Source organism: Pseudophryne corroboree, chromosome 9 (genome assembly GCF_028390025.1).
Source record: "Pseudophryne corroboree isolate aPseCor3 chromosome 9, aPseCor3.hap2, whole genome shotgun sequence".
NCBI classification, from domain to species: domain Eukaryota; kingdom Metazoa; phylum Chordata; class Amphibia; order Anura; family Myobatrachidae; genus Pseudophryne; species Pseudophryne corroboree.
In genome coordinates this window covers 146,517,754-146,530,616 of record NC_086452.1, presented here as the reverse complement: position 1 = coordinate 146,530,616, position 12,863 = coordinate 146,517,754, and the positions used below count along the sequence as shown (strand labels likewise).

The 12,863-nt window shown below is 42.9% G+C and overlaps 2 pseudogenes; both read right to left on the bottom strand.

The window, feature by feature from the left end:
* Nucleotides 1–5,368: 5,368 nt before the first annotated feature.
* LOC134962124 (5S ribosomal RNA) lies at nucleotides 5,369–5,487 on the bottom strand (annotated as a pseudogene).
* A 6,310-nt stretch (nucleotides 5,488–11,797) lies between these two features.
* Nucleotides 11,798–11,916, bottom strand: LOC134963477 (5S ribosomal RNA; annotated as a pseudogene).
* Between the last annotated feature and the right edge of the window lie 947 nt (nucleotides 11,917–12,863).

Sequence of the window (12,863 nt, the reverse complement as noted above, 5' to 3'; positions counted from 1 at the left end):
TTGCCCTCCCACAAGTGTGTACTCCGAAAGAGTGTTTAGTGCCGCCGCTCACCTTGTCAGCAATCGGCGTACGAGGTTACATCCAGAAAATGTGGAGAAGATGATGTTCATTAAAATGAATTATAATCAATTCCTCCGCGGAGACATTGACCAGCAGCAATTGCCTCCACAAAGTACACAGGGAACTGAGATGGTGGATTCCAGTGGGGACGAATTGATAATCTGTGAGGAGGGGGATGTACACGGTGATATATCGGAGGATGATGATGAGGTGGACATCTTGCCTCTGTAGATCCAGTTTGTGCAAGGAGAGATTAATTGCTTCTTTTTTGGGGGGGGTCCAAACCAACCCGTCATATCAGTCACAGTCGTGTGGCAGACCCTGTCACTGAAATGATGGGTTGGTTAAAGTGTGCATGTCCTGTTTTGTTTATACAACATAAGGGTGGGTGGGAGGGCCCAAGGACAATTCCATCTTGCACCTCTTTTTTCTTTTATTTTTCTTTGCGTCATGTGCTGTTTGGGGAGGGTTTTTTGGAAGGGCCATCCTGCGTGACACTGCAGTGCCACTCCTAGATGGGCCCGGTGTTTGTGTCGGCCACTAGGGTCGCTTATCTTACTCACACAGTCAGCTACCTCATTGCGCCTCTTTTTTTCTTTGCGTCATGTGCTGTTTGGGGAGGGTTTTTTGGAAGGGACATCCTGCGTGACACTGCAGTGCCACTCCTAGATGGGCCCGGTGTTTGTGTCGGCCACTAGGGTCGCTTATCTTACTCACACAGTCAGCTACCTCATTGCGCCTCTTTTTTTCTTTGCGTCATGTGCTGTTTGGGGAGGGTTTTTTGGAAGGGACATCCTGCGTGACACTGCAGTGCCACTCCTAGATGGGCCCGGTGTTTGTGTCGGCCACTAGGGTCGCTTATCTTACTCACACAGTCAGCTACCTCATTGCGCCTCTTTTTTTCTTTGCGTCATGTGCTGTTTGGGGAGGGTTTTTTGGAAGGGACATCCTGCGTGACACTGCAGTGCCACTCCTAGATGGGCCCGGTGTTTGTGTCGGCCACTAGGGTCGCTTATCTTACTCACACAGTCAGCTACCTCATTGCGCCTCTTTTTTTCTTTGCGTCATGTGCTGTTTGGGGAGGGTTTTTTGGAAGGGACATCCTGCGTGACACTGCAGTGCCACTCCTAGATGGGCCCGGTGTTTGTGTCGGCCACTAGGGTCGCTTATCTTACTCACACAGTCAGCTACCTCATTGCGCCTCTTTTTTTCTTTGCGTCATGTGCTGTTTGGGGAGGGTTTTTTGGAAGGGACATCCTGCGTGACACTGCAGTGCCACTCCTAGATGGGCCCGGTGTTTGTGTCGGCCACTAGGGTCGCTTATCTTACTCACATAGTCAGCTACCTCATTGCGCCTCTTTTTTTCTTTGCGTCATGTGCTGTTTGGGGAGGGTTTTTTGGAAGGGACATCCTGCGTGACACTGCAGTGCCACTCCTAGATGGGCCCGGTGTTTGTGTCGGCCACTAGGGTCGCTTATCTTACTCACACAGTCAGCTACCTCATTGCGCCTCTTTTTTTCTTTGCGTCATGTGCTGTTTGGGGAGGGTTTTTTGGAAGGGACATCCTGCGTGACACTGCAGTGCCACTCCTAGATGGGCCCGGTGTTTGTGTCGGCCACTAGGGTCGCTTATCTTACTCACACAGTCAGCTACCTCATTGCGCCTCTTTTTTTCTTTGCGTCATGTGCTGTTTGGGGAGGGTTTTTTGGAAGGGACATCCTGCGTGAGACACTGCAGTGCCACTCCTAGATGGGCCCGGTGTTTGTGTCGGCCACTAGGGTCGCTTATCTTACTCACACAGCTACCTCATTGCGCCTCTTTTTTTCTTTGCGTCATGTGCTGTTTGGGGAGGGTTTTTTGGAAGGGACATCCTGCGTGACACTGCAGTGCCACTCCTAGATGGGCCCGGTGTTTGTGTCGGCCACTAGGGTCGCTTATCTTACTCACACAGCGACCTCGGTGCAAATTTTAGGACTAAAAATAATATTGTGAGGTGTGAGGTATTCAGAATAGACTGAAAATGAGTGGAAATTATGGTTTTTGAGGTTAATAATACTTTGGGATCAAAATGACCCCCAAATTCTATGATTTAAGCTGTTTTTTAGGGTTTTTTGAAAAAAACACCCGAATCCAAAACACACCCGAATCCGACAAAAAAAATTCGGTGAGGTTTTGCCAAAACGCGGTCGAACCCAAAACACGGCCGCGGAACCGAACCCAAAACCAAAACACAAAACCCGAAAAATTTCCGGCGCTCATCTCTAAGTTAAACCACTGGGTTCCGACACCACAGCGTATTAATGCTGAAAGGTGGTTACAATATAAACAATACAATACAACAGAATAATGGCTACATTCAATGGTACATACGTGAGTGGATTCGCCGCGCTACCCGGTCCGGTCCTCGGTCATCTAATAGATAACTTTGTGAGTCTTGTGTCTGACCAGGCCTGCTGCAGGCTCTCTTTATACAATTCATCCAAAACATAACACAATGGATACTGTAATCTCTTTGTCCATTGGACACAGGGATGGTCATTTACAGTACAGGAGAGGTCATAGGTCGGTTTGAATAGGTAGGCGATGTCTGTTCCAACTGCTCTTGTGGGTGGTCTCCTCTGAATTCCCGCCGCATACATAATGTACAGTAAATACAGTTTATATCTATATTCTGCTCCTGCACATAACTATCCGCAGGAACATGCGATCTTCCTCAAACCAACACCGGAATGTTACCCTTGAAATACCCTACAGCTGGATACCAAACCCCACCTTATAACCTTGTTCTGTCCCCTCCTATCCTGTAAAGGTGAATCCCTTTGTTCTGTTACCATTTAAACTGCTGTATCTTGCTGCTGTAGTGCAGGGAGGCTATGTGTAAAATGTGTACTATTTGGATTAAATATGTAATGTGTTTTGATGGCTTTTCCATGCGTTCACAAACTCTACCGTAAATACTCATACCACATGCTAATACGCAGGTCCGCGGGAGTGACCATACGCAAATTGCGAATATGCGCACGCATGGCGGAGCAAGTTTGCGCACGGAAGCCATCTGTGCGTAGTTTGTATGTAATGTATGTACTGCAATGTTATTCAACTTTGACAGTCCACCCTTTGGCAGTCACCAATAACTGCCACTATCTAATCACTAAACAGAAAAATATCTATACATTATCTACAGAAGTTTTGGATGGTCGGGTGGAGAGTTGTAGGTGGGAAATGTATGACCTAGTGGGATAGTAGAAAGCATGTATGTATGAATTCATGTCTGAGGGGCATGTATCATTGTGCCGTATATGTTCTAAATAAGCTTCGAGGTATTGCGAAGTATACATTAAATCCTTCTCTTCCCGTACTAAGGGTCTGTAAATGGGCCAACAAACACTACCGAGCTCTTTTCGGCTTCTTGTTCCAACAAATGGGGTGCACATTTAGTTGATGATACATGGAGGGGGAACATATGTGAGTGCTAGTATATGTGGATATCACCTGTCGACTATGTGTGCTGTTAACTGGAGGTTGCAGAGATGAAGATAAGACACATATCTAAAATACATTCACATGAACATTTTGGGTAGGGCTGATGTCTTTTCAGGATGGATGTATCTGGGCAGAGGGGGAAACAAAAGAAAAACGGGTGAAAGAAACAGGCCATGAAATTCATTTGCAATCCTTATCATAACACTGTCTCTATGGATGGGTCATAAATTAAATCTGCTGCTATAACAGCGCCCTCGCTCCTTAGACTCATCAACTTTGTGCCGTGCTTGCACCGCGTCAGAATTCGAACACACCTAAATATCGAACCAATAATTATGATAACTCCCAGGATACAAAGGAGAAGCTTCCCTACACTCATAATAACATTTGGAGCCCATTCTCCTAAACCTGAGAACCAATTTCGTGGGTTCAACCATGAGACCGAGCCGGTCAGTTCATTACTCATAGTTGCTAAGGTAAGGTTGTGCTTCCTCCTGAACTCCCACTTCAACTGCAAGATATCGTCCATCTTTTGATCGATGATCTCCGTGGGGTCGTCAGTGCTGTTCGTAATATACGTACAGCACTTCACACCATATTGAGTTGCCAGAGTAACACAGTACCCACCTGTCATGTCTGTGATATAATTAAGGACCATCCTGTGCTGAATCAGTTCCTGCTTGTAAGCTTGTAACTCCCTTCCCGTATAGCTGAAGGTGTCGTTATACATCTCAGTGATATAATCTATCAAGTTCGCTAGCACATGGATATACCTATAATTTATAAATCCTCTGGCAGTACGGGTGATGTCTAATGTGAGAAGGAATTGAATCCCGGTGGATTCGTGGATCAAATCAGAGGCTGCGTGCTCTGTCCTATCTATGAGGTGTCTCTTGATGATGTGTTCATAGTGAGTATGAGTATAAGGAGCCTGAGCACTGCAGTGAACGTTTTTCATCTTATCATGGGTTATGGTCATGACCTCTGGCAGTACTCTCCCAATATAACACAATCCCTCTGAGCTCGGGGCAAGCCACTTGTACACCTTCCTCCCACATATGAAATAGGCATCATCTGGGAGAACATAGGGGACAAAATATAACATCACCATATTACAAACTTTCCAAGTGACGAAACCAATCCCTAGTTCTCCCATCTGCTCAGTACAAGTATCGGGCTGGATGATATGAGCACAATACCCTGGCGATACTTTTTCAACCCACATGGTCTTGCTTCCACAAGTATACTTATACCGAAAATACCTCCCACTGTTGGCTATTTGGCGTACAAGTTCAGAGTCTATGGGTATCCTAAAGAAAAGGAGAGAAAGAAGGCTCTTGTGTGGGCGCACTCTTGAAAGGAAAGGAAAATTCCTATAACATGTAGAGAGAGATACTTAAAACATAACTTTTAATGTTGACATTTGTAATAAAAATACCCATATAAATGATCCATATCAAAGAAAGAAATGTGATAATTAGAATTATTAAAAATGTTCTGGTCTGTTTAATCACACTTGGTGATTGGAATGGTTGTAGACATTGATTCGTCTTACCCCCAATTCCCCTGACCAGCACAGAATATCTGTGTTGATGGAACCAAGGAGTGATCATAAGAGTTATTTGATACGTAAGTCCCACTTGGGCTACTTTATTCAAAGTTGGTTGGTCTCCTGCATTCAAATAAGCTTGACTTTCTGACGTAAGCCACAAAAAATAGTAGTAAGCCTCAAAAGAAGAAAAAAAGGAAAAGGAAAGGGGAAAAGAGAATTAGTGGTGATACTGCTGTTGGCGTCGCAAACACATATGAAGGGAAATGGTCCCAACTCTACAACACCGGGTATTCGCAGGAAGTCTCCTCTCCTGGTACTGACCCGGCCCAACGCTGTTTGGCTTCCAAGATCAGACGAGATCGGGCATTGGCAGCGTGGTATGATAGTAGAGAATTTTTATGATAGTACACCAATGAGAGTGCACCTATGTAGGAAACGGAAGAAAGAGGAAGAAAAGGAGAGACAGAAAAAAGGAAGAGAAAAAAGGAAATGAAAATAGTATATGGGAGAAAAAAGGAATGAATCAGTATAGCGTAATTGATGGATCTGCTTTCTGCGTTAGACACAGCTCAACAAATCCCACGTCTGTGGTATTGTGCTCCGTGAATCGCAGATGATAGTCCATGAAACAATAGTGAAGTATGAGCAAGAGGTATGAGAGATATGCTGGGTTAAACTGTCAAAAAAATGTATATATCATCACGAAAGACTAGTGAGAAATTGAAGTGAAATGAAATTACTAATAATTAAACATTGATTTAGAAAATCACATCGGTATTCATCGTGCATACTAGGCTAAAAATAGAAATTCAAAAGAACATGCTGAGGCTCACGATGAGTAAGATAATTATCGGACAATATACTGGCCTCTGCTGGAAAAAAAAAAAAAAACTTAGCATACCAGTATGAATACTTTAACAGATATTGGTTTTGGAAAAATCAGGGAAGAAGAAAAGAGATGAAAAGAAGATTTGGGCTATATATGTTAAGTTATTAGACAGTAGTGCTGTAGCAAAGAGCTGTGTGTGTGCTACACAGGTCCAATGACATAGAATAACATACAACAAATTACTAAAAAGCGCATCAAGGATTGCGGTCTGTGCAGAATATACAAAGAACAGCAGTGGACTTCCAGTCACCAGCACTCTGATAAGAATATATATGTGTGCTACACAGATCTAAACATTTACTGTATAATCAAGCATATTCATAAATGCACATAATGTGTTGTTGTCTGTGCACGCTGTATACAGAGCAGCAGTGGGTCCAATCAGATGTGATGGAAATTAATGCGCATCAAGGGTTGCCGTCTGTGCCAAATATACACAGGACAGCAGCAGACTTGTGGTCATCAGCACTATCTGCCAAAAAATATCTATGTGTGCTACAGGACTATTCACATGCTGTCTAGTAAAACATATGTGATAAATACACAGAGTGTGTTGCTGTCTGTGCAGGATGTGCACAGAGCAGCAGTTGGCTTACGGTCACCAAAATTGGAGAAAGAAGGCAGGTTAGGGCATTGTCATGTGCCCAGGCAGGAGCTGAGAAATCACTCCGTGTGTGGTCACCCTCTCGGAAAACGCGTTTCGCCCTGACGGGCTTGTTCACTTCCGGGTTTAGGAGGGTGTGTGCAGCATGAGGTTTTATAGCAGCTAATGAATGTGTGCTGACCATTGGTTGGATGATATCCTAAACGCTGGGCTGAGGATAGCGGCCGCCGCTGTGGAGCATCTGTCCGTTGCGATGGCGACGGGACGTGACGTGCATTGGGGGGCGGGGATTGTGCAATCACGAGACGCCATTCAATGACTGGCCGTGTGTGCACATGTGATGGCCCTGAAATATCGTGAGATCCCGGGCGCCATCTTTGTGGATGGCAGTTGCCTATTATGAGAGCAGGTAAACCCTTGGCGCCATCTTAGATAATGGCAAGACAGCAGCGCAGGGAAGGGAAAGCTGATTGGAACATAAATGAGAAACAGAATTAGGGGAGCATTATGATGAGTAGGAACCCTGGGTAGAAAGAAGGGTGACTGAAAATTAAAATGGCATAAAATGAAAATAAAAATAAAAATACATTAAGGATTAAAGCAAATTGGCAGATCAGTAATGCAAAAATTATATATTGATAAATAGGGAAATGATATGGGAGTAAGTGGGGTAAATAAACAATACTATTAAACCTAAAGGGTAATTGGAGGATTAAAATATTATTAGTGAAAAAAGGTAAAAGGTGAGGGGAGGGGGGAAGAAAGGACTGGTACGCACTAAAAAGTGAAGGGGACAAGTGTGTGCCAGTGAGGTGAAAAATGGATGACTCGGAAACAGTGTAGATATGAAATGTGAAAGGAGAGAGGGAGGTTGATTGAGGAAAGGGGGGTGCATACTGGTGAGAATGACCACCCATTGAAGGCCTGTGAGTGGGGTGTGGGTAAGGGGATAGGCGGGTGAGGAAATGAGGGAAGGTGAGAGTATTTGAAGAAGGAAAGAGTGGCAGGAGAAGGAAGGTCAATTGTGGAAAAATGATGAGAGTTGGAATTGATTCTAATACTGGGAGGATTATTCACAAGAACACTGCATAATTGATGTTTTCATTCAGGCCAAAAGGCCTGAGACTGTTGAGCCGAAAGATCCATTCACTTTCCTTCTTGTACAGTTCCTTAGTAATGTCTCCACCTCGTATGCCCAAATGGACACGATCTAGACCGAAGACTTTAAGTTCATTGATGGATCCCTTGTGGTGATGGTGAAAATGCCTGGCAACAGAAGTAAGTTATTTCATTCGGGCAAGGTCTTTCGCTGCGTTGCGTATATTGCCCAAATGTTCCAGGACTCTTTCTTTGAGTTTTCGTGTAGTCATACCAACATATTTCAGATTACATCCGCAGGTTATACAGTAAATGACTGCTTGTGTATCACAATTAAAGAAGTGTTGTAATTTCACTGTTTGGCCATATCTGTCCTTAACCGTACTGCTTTTCAATATCTGAGGGCATGATTTACATTTGCCACAGGGAAAAGAGCCTGTGACCGAGGGTTTCTTGAGTGTAGTTGTTACGAAGTGGCTCCGAACTAGCTGATCTTTAATGTTTTTGGATCTACGCCAACTCATCTGTAGAGGTGAATTCAGAAAAGGGGATAAATCTGGATCCAACTGTAGTATGGAGAGATGTTTTGTTACCGCATTCTTGAGCATTCTCCACTCGGGGCAGAAAGTTCCTATAAATCTAATAACATCATCCTGTTCGGGGACCTCTTTCTTCTTCTTGAAAATCAGACTCTCTCTCTTTACCATCGCTGTAGCTGAGTATGCGCGTTTAAGTGATCGTCTACTATAGCCCCTAGTCAGGAGGCGATTAGTGAGTTCTCTGCTCTTGTTTTTGAAGGTGTGTTCTTCTGAGCAATTGCGCCGCAGCCTAAGATACTCTCCTTTGGGGATGTTTTCCACCGTAGGGGGAAAATGAGAGCTGGTCTGGAAAAGGAGACTGTTGGTTGCAGTCTCCTTCCGATATAGCTCAGTTTCAAGAAAACCTGTGGTGGATTTATAGATGTTCAGGTCCAGGAATGGGACTTTTTCAGCACTGATGGTGTAGGTCAGAGTGATGTTGAGGTCATTGGTATTAAGGATGGTTATGAAATCCATCAGAAGGTCCCTCTCTCCGTCCCAGATGATAAATATATCGTCGATATATCTTAGCCATAATATCACATGAATGGTGTATTTCTCATTGATGGTTTTAAAGACATAAAAGTGCTCCCACCATCCCAAAAACAGATTCGCATACGTAGGTGCACAGGCTGCGCCCATTGCTGTACCTCTCACTTGTAAGAATTTTTTTTCCTGAAAGACAAAATAAGTCTTAGAGAGGACAAAGTCGAGTAATCTCAAAAGGAAATTTGAAAAATCTTTCTCGCCTCCTTGATCCAGATAATATTTGACAGCTATAAGGCCTTGATGATGGTTAATGCTAGTGTAGAGTGCCTCTACATCTAGAGTCACCAGAAGAAAATTAGTTTCAAAATGTATGTCATGGATCTTTCGTAATAGATCAGATGTATCTTGTAGATAGGAAGGCAAAGAAAGAACAAAATCCCGAAGATGCAGGTCCAAAAACCTACTTGGTTGTTCCAAAAGTCCGCCGTTGCCAGACATAATAGGTCTCCCTGGTGGGTTGAGGGCATTTTTATGTATCTTAGGCAAAAGATAGAATGTAGGTGTCTTTGGGTTCTGGACTGTGAGATATTGTGATTCCTGCTTTGTGATTGTACATTGGGCTGCGGCTTCTTGTATTAGGTTATTGTAGGCGTTCAAGAATCTGACGGTGGGATTGCTGAGAATTTTTTTATAGCATGCTGGATTATGTAGCTGTCTATGAGCTTCAGTGATGTACATTTCTTGGGGCCAAAGGACAATGTTGCCACCTTTATCCGAAGGTTTTATAACGATGTCACGCCATGTGCCTAATTCCTGGAGTGCTTTTCTCTCCTTGAATTTAAGATTATTTGGAAATTGATGAAGTCCGTTTTTGGTTTGTGCATAGATGTCATCAAATTCTTTCGACACTCTATTCAAGAAGACCTTGATCTCTGGGCAGTTGCTATCGGGAGGGAAAAAAGAGGATTTGGGTCTGCACTTAGGTCTCTGAGTGGATGCTTCATCCATATTAGATTCTCTGCGAAGATGTTCTAGTTCCTGGATAGCATTGAGGTCTTCCGCAGACCAATCCTGATCTGCAGAGTTCTCAGAAAGTCTTGGTTCTTGTCTAGCAAAGAATTTTTTCAGGAGGAGCTTCCTCCCGAATAGTCTCAAGTCCTTTTCCCAGGCAAATCTATTAAAGGATCTGACCGGGGAAAATGAAAGTCCCTTAGCAAGTACTTCCATATGGTCAGGGGATAGAGATGTTGTGGATAGATTAATGACCTGAAGTTTAGCCGGATTGGTCGGGTTTACCGTATTGTCTTCCTTTGTCGGACCGGGTATCGGGCAGTCCTTGGTATGTCCCAATCTTGGTTTCGTCCGTCGCCTCTTCTTTCACCCTCTCCTTGTTTTCCCCGGGTTCTGGTGCGACCTCTTGGCCTCTGTCCCTGTCCTAAAAAACGTGGGGCAAAGTCTTCTGCCTCTTCACGATTGTAGGAATTGTCTTCAAAGGTTTCGCTGGCCGAGTCTCCACTGTTCGAGGATTCAAATTCGGAGAAGGTGGGATCTACCCTTCATTTTCTGTTCTTATTTAGGGGTGTGAGATTCCACCTGAAAATGTCACCACGTGAGAAATCTTGTCGGTCCCTAATGAATTTGCTGCGTTTTCGATCAACTATCGCTTGTTCATATAGGACTATTTTTTTCTTGTGTTTCTCGAAGGCCGTTTGAAAGGATAGATCTTTTTCCCACGTTTCCAGCGTTTTGCCAAGTTCGTCAATCTCTTCTCAACCTGGTCTATCAGTAGAGTGTCGTGTTTGACCAAAAGATGCAATAGTTCATGAGAGCATTTGAGCAACACTGCCTCCCATTCGGTTTTCAAATTATCAGTTGCGAGAGGAAAAGATGGGAATATTTTAGGCCTTAGGCCCCGAGGTACAATCTTATGTTTGATATAATTTTCTAAAGTTGTAACATCCCATGATAGGCGTGTCCTCTTCTGCAGGCTTTTCTGTAGCCTGGAGAAGGTGGTCCGCCAGTCTGAATTTGAGGTAGATTGTACAGAGGTCTCAGAGAATGGGTCCCCAAAACTTTCCAAATTCTGGCGTCTTAGTAGTTTAGTCTTCAGAGAGAATGTGGCCATAATAGGATTAAGTATAGAGTTTCAAGCAAATTATAGCTAATATACTTAAATTGCTCCTCAATCCCAATGATTAGGCAGAATAGTAATTGTGCTTAGCTGCTAAAAAAGGATCATGGGGTGAAAAAAGGAACAATACTAATATATTAATATACAAAATTAGGCGATGATTTTTAACCGTGCCAAACGATCAGAGACTGCTGTTTTAAACAGCATAGACTAATGCTTAGACTAGACAAAGGGCGATCAGGCACTGGTAAAATTAGTACTGTGTTAATACTGTAGAACCAAAATTTGGACAATTAAACACTCCAAAATAGGAAAAAAGAAGAAAAAACTGTGTTTTTTACTTCGATAAATAGCGTTGTCCTGCTTGGTGGCGCGCCCAGAGCCAGAGAGTACATATACTAAAGAAAATGAGAGAAAGAAGGCTCTTGTGTTGGCGCACTCTTGAAAGGAAAGGAAAATTCCTATAACATGTAGAGAGAGATACTTAAAACATAACTTTTAATGTTGACATTTGTAATAAAAATACCCATATAAATGATCCATATCAAAGAAAGAAATGTGATAATTAGAATTATTAAAAATGTTCTGGTCTGTTTAATCACACTTGGTGATTGGAATGGTTGTAGACATTGATTCGTCTTACCCCCAATTCCCCTGACCAGCACAGAATATCTGTGTTGATGGAACCAAGGAGTGATCATAAGAGTTATTTGATAAGTAAGTCCCACTTGGGCTACTTTATTCAAAGTTGGTTGGTCTCCTGCATTCAAATGAGCTTGACTTTCTGACGTAAGCCACAAAAAATAGTAGTAAGCCTCAAAAGAAGAAAAAAAGGAAAAGGAAAGGTGAAAAGAGAATTAGTGGTGATACTGCTGTTGGCGTCGCAAACACATATGAAGGGAAATGGTCCCAACTCTACAACACCGGGTATTCGCAGGAAGTCTCCTCTCCTGGCACTGACCCGGCCCAACGCTGTTTGGCTTCCAAGATCAGACGAGATCGGGCATTGGCAGCGTGGTATGATAGTAGAGAATTTTTATGATAGTACACCAATGAGAGTGCACCTATGTAGGAAATGGAAGAAAGAGGAAGAAAAGGAGAGACAGAAAAAAGGAAGAGAAAAAAGGAAATGAAAATAGCATATGGGAGAAAAAAGGAATGAATCAGTATAGCGTAATTGATGGATCTGCTTTCTGCGTTAGACACAGCTCAACAAATCCCACGTCTGTGGTATTGTGCTCCGTGAATCGCAGATGAGAGTCCATGAAACAATAGTGAAGTATGAGCAAGAGGTATGAGAGATATGCTGGGTTAAACTGTCAAAAAAATGTATATATCATCATGAAAGACTAGTGAGAAATTGAAGTGAAATGAAATTACTAATAATTAAACATTGATTTAGAAAATCACATCGGTATTCATCGTGCATACAAGGCTAAAAATAGAAATTCAAAAGAACATGCTGAGGCTCACGATGAGTAAGATAATTATCGGACAATATACTGGCCTCTGCTGGAAAAAAAACAAAACTTAGCATACCAGTATGAATACTTTAACAGATATTGGTTTTGGAAAAATCAGGGAAGAAGAAAAGAGATGAAAAGAAGATTTGGGCTATATATGTTAAGTTATTAGACAGTAGTGCTGTAGCAAAGAGCTGTGTGTGTGCTACACAGGTCCAATGACATAGAATAACATACAACAAATTACTAAAAAGCGCATCAAGGATTGCGGTCTGTGCAAAATATACACAGAACAGCAGTGGACTTCCAGTCACCAGCACTCTGATAAGAATATATATGTGTGCTACACAGATCTAAACATTTACTGTATAATCAAGCATATTCATAAATGCACATAATGTGTTGTTGTCTGTGCACGCTGTATACAGAGCAGCAGTGGGTCCAATCAGATGTGATGGAAATTAATGCGCATCAAGGGTATATACACAGGACAGCAGCAGACTTGTGGTCATCAG